At 55.5% G+C, this 6,915-nt stretch overlaps 1 protein-coding gene across 18 annotated transcripts in view; it reads left to right on the top strand.

Annotated features, from left to right (window-relative positions):
• Positions 1-1,198: 1,198 nt before the first annotated feature.
• TRERF1 (transcriptional regulating factor 1) overlaps positions 1,199-6,915 on the top strand; it is a 226,174-nt gene continuing 220,457 nt past the window's right edge. For 10 of the 18 annotated variants that reach the window (XM_051855695.2, XM_017345124.3, XM_017345126.3 and 7 more), the window contains exons 1-2: positions 1,685-1,870; positions 2,291-2,375. The gene's annotated coding sequence lies outside the window, so the exon portion shown is untranslated. Of the gene's footprint in view, positions 1,438-1,490; positions 1,663-1,684; positions 1,871-1,951; positions 2,026-2,290; positions 2,376-6,915 lie in introns of those variants that run through there. The other 8 variants (XM_051855696.2, XM_051855690.2, XM_051855699.2 and 5 more) reach the window with 5 other exon arrangements.

Below are 6,915 nucleotides of genomic sequence, written 5' to 3' on the forward strand. Positions count from 1 at the left end.
CCCGGGACCCGCAAAGCCGCCGGGAGAGGTTGGGGCCACGGGGCTGAGTTCTCCCCGGTCTCAGATCCCGCTGGCGGGCGCGCCTTTGCGGGACCCAGGGGCTGTTCTGCCCTCACCCCCCCCTCCAGCACCCCGCCTCTCCCCAGGCCCGCGACGTCGAGGCTGGAACCCTCCGCTCGCCTTTCAGCCCGCGCCCTGCCCCCTGCTCGCAGCTGCTCTCGGGCTGGGTGCAGCGGTTTCCCCCGCAGAGGAGGAGGAGACAGCGCAAGGGAGCGACTCCGGGCTCGGGTTTCCGCACCAATGCCGAGCAGCCCCGGGCGGCCCCCGGCGGCCGGCCCTCCTCCCCGGCACCACGTTCCACAGTCATGGCGCGCGAGGAGGGGCGAGCGCGCGCCCGGCCGCACCCGCGCCCCCGCCCCTCGCCTCGCCGCCGGCCCCGGCCCCTCTCCTAGGCAACCTCCCTCCCCGGCCTGCTGCGCCGCCGAGACGGAGACCCCTCCCCAGAGAGCTGCCTTTCCAGCCAGCGCCGGCTGCAGCGCCCCCTCCCCGCCCCCATCGGGGCGGAGGGATGGAGCCGCGCGCTCCGCGAACCTCCAGCCCCTTCCCCGGAGCCCCAGCCCCTCTCGAGCCCCACTGAGGCCCGGGTGCGGCGGGGGTAGGCGAGGACTGTCTCCTCGCAGCCCGCCCACACCTTGGCATCTTTGCAAACCTATATATATATATAAAATAAAGCACACCCTCCCCCCTCCCGCCCTGCCTCCCCGCCATCCTCGTCCTTAGATTGAAAAGCGCGTTACAATAACCGGGACGGTTACGCAGGAAGCAATCCTGCACTGGTCCGGGTCTAAGGCGGCAGCTTCCCGGCCACGCTGCCGGCTCCCGGGCCTCGATTTTCCGGCCATGCCGGAGAGCCTGCGGCACCGCGGGGCTGACAGGTCCGGCACGGGGCCGCAACTGGGCCCAAGTCCGCCGTCCCATCCACGTCCAGACTTGCCGGGCTACAAAAGGTGCAATCTCACGCACACGCAAGGCGCCCAAATAAACTCGGCAGCGCACCGCTGGGGAGGCTGCGAACAATGCACCCGGCGGCCCGCGCCCGGTGCAGCGCGGCGCCCCGGGGGACAGGGCCTGCGGGCGGGGGCCGAGGCGGAGGACCCGCCGGCCGTGGCGCTGGACACCTTACTTCCTGCTTCCCCGCCCGCGACCAGACCCAGCTCTGCGGAGGGATATCTCTCCCCTCCTCTGTCCCTCTCCCTCCCTCCCTTCCCCCGCCCCCCCCCCCCCAACGCCGTGCTTCGACTACCCCCCCAACACCCCGCCTTTCTCCTTTTGCAAGAAAATAATTTGACAGTCGATTTGCTGACAGGGGAGGAATTTGCATCCTGGATTTAAAAAAAAAAAAAAAGGCCGAGAGGAGCTTGGGAACGGTTGCTAGGGGTGGGTAATGGGTGAAAAGGGGGGGGTGTCGGGGAGCGGAGAAGGAGGGCCGAGGGAGGGGGCGAGGGTGGGGAGCGATGCACAAGGTAAGGCCAGGTTGCGGCGGCCCGGGCCCGAGTGGGCTGCGGCCGGGGGAGGGGCGAGAGATACATATGTATTTCTGTCTCCCCAGCACACCCCCTTGCCTAGCAGCGATGGCTGAGAGGCGGTGCATGCAGATGGGGAGTAAGTTTCCTGAAGGGGCGGGTGGCTGCACGCGCGCAGCCCCGCGCTGCCAATTTCCACCGGGGAGGGAGAGTGGCTGAATGCGGAGAGTTTGGAGTTGCTTGCGGCGGAGGGCAGGCAGGGGAGCAGGGCCGGGGCGGGGGGCTGGCGGGCGCTGTATCTGGGAGTAAGTTTCCAGGATCGGGAGAGCCTGCACGCTTGCTCGCTAGTAAGTTTCTGGCCGGGGAGGGCGCGTGGGGAGGAGGCGAGGGAGGGGTGCATGTATATAGAAGGGGGGAGGGGGGAGCAGATTTCCTGCGGGGAGGCTGAATGCATATGGAGAGTAGATTTCCTGAAGGGAGGGTGGCGGCGTACACGGACCGAGTTAAGTTTCTTGCTGGGGTGGTGGCGGTGGGGTGGTGCTCTGGCGACCCTGAGATTCCCACCCGGGGTGGGGTGGGGGAGCACGCTGTTGGGGGCGGGGGGAGAGGGCGAGAGGCCGGGCTCCCTGCTGGGGAGAGGGGCTTGCATCTGGGGAGTATGTTTCCTGGCGGAGCGATATTTGTTTACAGGCTGAGGGCAGTACTGTAAGTGAGTAGCTCTGCAAGGAGGCCGCTGACATAAATTAATATTGAAATTACTCCATCAGCTCTGCTCGCCCCCCGGCCCACCCCCCAAGAGGAGACTGGTCTTGTGGTCGGATTGCCCATGCACTTGTTGCAGAAACAGCCAAGGTAGGCAAAAAGCTTATTAAGTTTCATTTTGAAAACGTTAGTCGGGGGATGCTCCGTGAGAAGACGGAGGGGGGGTGTGTGTGCAGAGAAGGACATATGCCCCCCACCTGGCCCCCCGCCGCTTTACTTTTCCGTGTGTACGCAGGGCCTGCTCCCCTCTTCCCTCGCTGGGCTGCACGGCATCCCAGCAAGGGGGAGGGGTGAGGTGGCCGCTGTAATTGGCAACCCCGGCCTAAAGGGGGGTGGCAGTGGTGGGCTTGCAGTTGAAGGTTGTGATGTTATAAAGCCTTCATTCTTCCAGCCGAGAAACCGCAGGACCCTGGGGATGTGCCTTTTGGGGTTTCTGACATGATGCATGTGTGCATGTATATGCGCCTGCGGGCCCCGTGGGGGCTGGGTACTCCCCAGAAGTTAGTGCGGCCACCCAGATGGGAGAAACGTGCAAGGTGGGGGTCAGCTTGCCCCCTGGCGCCCCAACTTCGGTTTGGGAGGCCGGGAAGTTGGAGCCGGTGGTCTGCAGAAGTAGGTATTAAAACCAAAACCAAAGCGCCCATGTCCCGGCCGGCCGGCAGAGGCGGAGAGCACCTGGCAGGCGGCCTGTGGCCCGCGGTGGGCTGGATGGAGCATGTGCGCCCGGCGTGCTCAGGTTGAAGGAACGCCTGCGGTGCCTCGGTGTGCCTTCCGCCGGCCGGCGGGAGCCCGCGTTCTGCCCCCGACGGCGGGCAGCTCTGGGGAGCGAACGTGTTGAGACGGGGCGCCTCGCAGTGCGGCCTGGGTTGGTTTGCCAAGTGCGTGGAAGTCGTGCTTGGGAATGACCCTTCCGGGGGACAGCTCGGAACGCGCCCCCTGGAAGCCGAGGCAGGTTGTTCAGCAGGCCCGGGAGCAGAGTTCTGGGGGAGGAGTTCTGTGTTGTCCCAGTGAGTACCTGCCTTCTGCATCAGGTTCCCTCCCCCAGGAAGGAGTTCAGCGTCAGAAAATGTGGTTTTCAGGCCCCCTGGAAGGAGAGGAACAGGAGTCCTCCGGGCTGCCGGCTGGGTAGCCGGCAGGCGCTGCCTCCCCGGCCTGCTTCCTTGGCCCTCAGCCTCCTGGTTCCTGCACAGCAGTAGTTGGTGCTGGCCTCAGGAGCCTTGCCGGTGCTGGCAGCTTTAGCGTTGCCAGGATGGTTTCAGCGCTGGGTTCCGATCGAGAGATACTGGGTGGGGTAGACCGAAGTTGTGTAAGCTTTATTCAGTTCTGTAGATGGGCTCAGTTCTAGAAGGGAAAAACATGGGTTAAAAAAAATCTCTTTCCATGTAACTGATGGACACTGCTTTTTTTTCTCTTCTTCTGTCATCAGATTTCCAGATGAAGGCTTGATATTTGTCAGTTTGAGAACTGAGTTGGTTGTGAATTAAATATTATTGCTACTTATCAAATGATCCTAGCTAGGTATTAGTTAAGCAAATTAGCTATTATTCCCCCCCCCCCAAAGAAAATCTGTTTGCTGCATGTATATGCTGGGGGAGTTGACACAATCTTAATGTGTGTTTATTTCAGGGCAAAATTATTTACATGCCTAACCTCGAAGCCAAAAGCAATCATTCAGGTATATATATATATATATATATATATATATATATGAGATTTATTTTATTGTCTTGGTTTGGCCATTAATCAAGTCACAGTAGCTTTTTTTTTCTCTTCCACGGAGAATGTTCTTGTGGTAATAAAGGTTTGAAGGCCCATGAATCACAATTCATTCTTTTTAAAATATTGTGGTGATTGTCAGGATTTGATTTATAGGAATTGATACCGGGAGTGACACACCTCTTTGGGCCCCGCCCTTCTAGACATGTCCATTTTTGCCAAAGGGCTGTTTAGAAACCAGCTTGACATCTCAAAAAGAGCATTTCCCTTCTGCTTTATAAGCACTGAGAAGATTAATTTTGCAGGTTCCACAGTAAACATGGGTCTTTTCACAGCTTGGTAAGCAGGCATCCACATAGCAGGCATGTGTTAATATCACATAGCACTTATGTGCGCTTGCTGTGAAAACAGTTGTTCTATGAACTGTGTGGAAAGTACTCAGTTTTGCCTCCTCCAACCGGCCTGGGCCTGTGGTTTTTGTCGGGTTAGGAGCTTAAATTGTAAAAGAGGGGACAGACTGTAGTGTTCTTTGCTGCTTATATAATAAAATGTGTGGTCACAGAAACAAGCTTATTTATCATTTTCTCTTCTTTTTATGGGGTGAGTTGGTCAGACTAACCAAAAGCATTCGTTCTGGGGAAAGGATAGGGACTCTCCATAAAGTTGATTAGTTAGGGAGTGTTAAAATTGTCTTGCGTCCGGGACTTGGCTCAAATCTACAGTATTTATTTATAAAGAGACAAAGAACTTTTAAGGTGGCTTGATGATCAAGGCAGGGGGAAGACATCTCTGGAAAGAAAAGTAGGGAGGGCACCCATTTCTAGCCATTTCTGGGCTTGGGATTCTTTTATCTTAAAAGTGTGTGGTTTGATCCATGAGTTCCCTTCTGGCTCTGAGAGTCTGTGCCTGTGGGGCGGGGTCTGCAGAGGTCTTGACAGTCTCTTCCTGGGCCAACGGCCAAATTGCTTCATGGACTTGGGTGAGTTGATTAACTTCTGTTTTTGTCTTCTCATGGAGAAAGTGGATTTGTCCGTCGGCATTCCACAGAGGACTCTAAGGGCAGCCTGGTAATCTTGACCATCAGATGCTGGGAAATATTTCTGACAAGTCTGCCACTGACTTGAACAAAAAAAAAAAATCTTAATTATGTGTGCTAAGAGAGAGAGTAGGGCACCAAAAATCATTTCAGTTCATCTCAGACGTGTCCTCGCCAGCCAGCTGGTTCACTGGTCTAATGCTTGGTCAAGTCTATGGTTAATTGAGCTGTTATTCCCAGGCAGTGGGAAGCTTTGGGGAGGAATGGGAACTCTGAAGGTGCGAAGTGGGCTTTGCCCAATGTCTTTGGAGCAGTCATAAGTGGGTAGTTGAGATTTGGCTGAATATTCATGATAGGGCTCATAATGATGATATTGTAGTAGTCACTTCTGAGATACCATATATTTCACCATGGGCATTTTGGAGGAAAGCTCTTGATGTTTTTATTGACTTTGAACATTGACATGAAAAGTAAGGATCCAGACAAGTGGCTCAGACCCCAGGCGGTATGAGCAGTGCTGATTGTCTGGCTCCAAAGGCAGCTGAATTCAGCTCATTTTATTTCTAACCTCATAAAACTGTGTGGCCCAGGGAGTGGGGGTGGGAGATGAGAATCAGCTGGGATCTTGTGGATTAAGGATAGTTCTGAATTTGCATGTGGGGTGGGAATCAGGGAGATAAAGGAGAAACTCAAACAGTTGATTTCTTTTATGGGGAGAGGGAGGCAGGAACAGCTGGATTCCACTTCCCGGCAGGCTTTTCCACAGGGCAATGTGGCATTTTTAAGGAATAGTGTAGTCTTCATAACATGAGCTTGACCTCCTGGCTCTCCTAATAAATCTTTTCTCCTGGCTTACAGAAACTACACAAGAAAAAGCTGCTAATATTTTCTACGACTTTTAAGTTCTCATACTGGCTGCTTGTAATTATTTGGGTTTATTGGGGGAAATACTGATTTTTGTATTTTTTCCTCAACATTAAAGAAAATAAACTTTTTTGGGGAGGGGATAGAGGAAGAAGGGGAAAAAGAACCTGGGGACCCAAGAGGCAGTGATGACGTTGGGGTTGCAGAATGAAATAACAGTACTTTCTTGCCGTTGGCAACCCTGGCTATTTCATTCATACATTCAGCAACTACTTATTGAGCACCTACTGTTTGCTGGGCCCTGTGTTAAGGGTCTGGGTATTTGTGGAAGATTGTGAGATATAATCCTCTTCCTCTTCCCATGCTTGCATTGCCACCCACTAGCTTACAGTACAGGCAAACATACTGAAGCCATTGAAAGTTTGGAGTGGGAAGTGACACCCCTAACTCGTGTTCCAAGGCGGTGGCATTGGTGGAGAGGAGAGTGGAGAGGGGCAGGTGTGGAACTGGGGAGCCCAGTGAAGAGGCGGGCAGAACAGGTGAAGTGAGAAGGGGAAGGAGGTGTCTGGAGGAGGGCAGCTGGGTGTGAGATGCCTTGGAGGTGGAGTGGGCGGAGCTTGCTGTTGGGTTCCTGGGGTGGGTGAGGGGAGAATTCAGGATAGCTGGGATTTCTGACTTGAGCAGTTGGGTGGATGGTGTTGCCCTTTTCTGAGATGGGGGAAGACTGGGAGAGGGAGGGGACAAAATCAAGACACTTCAGTTTGGGCACCCTAAGTTTGAGATGCTTGCAGACTCAAGGTGCACGTGTCAAGTAGGTCGTCTGATCCAGTCCAGTGCCAGAGGAGCTGGACAGCCAGGGGAGAGGTCCAAATACGGGTACCATCGGCATGGATGCAGAGCCACCACTGGATTTGGCAAAATGGAATCCATTGGTGACTTCAGGAAGGAAAGCTGCAGTGGAGTGAAGGGATGGGTGGGACCAAGCTTGGAGTGGAGAGGGGTGGGTGGGGAGTG

The sequence above is a fragment of the Oryctolagus cuniculus genome, chromosome 5, assembly GCF_964237555.1.
Source record: "Oryctolagus cuniculus chromosome 5, mOryCun1.1, whole genome shotgun sequence".
In the NCBI taxonomy this organism is placed as follows: Eukaryota; Metazoa; Chordata; class Mammalia; order Lagomorpha; family Leporidae; genus Oryctolagus; species Oryctolagus cuniculus.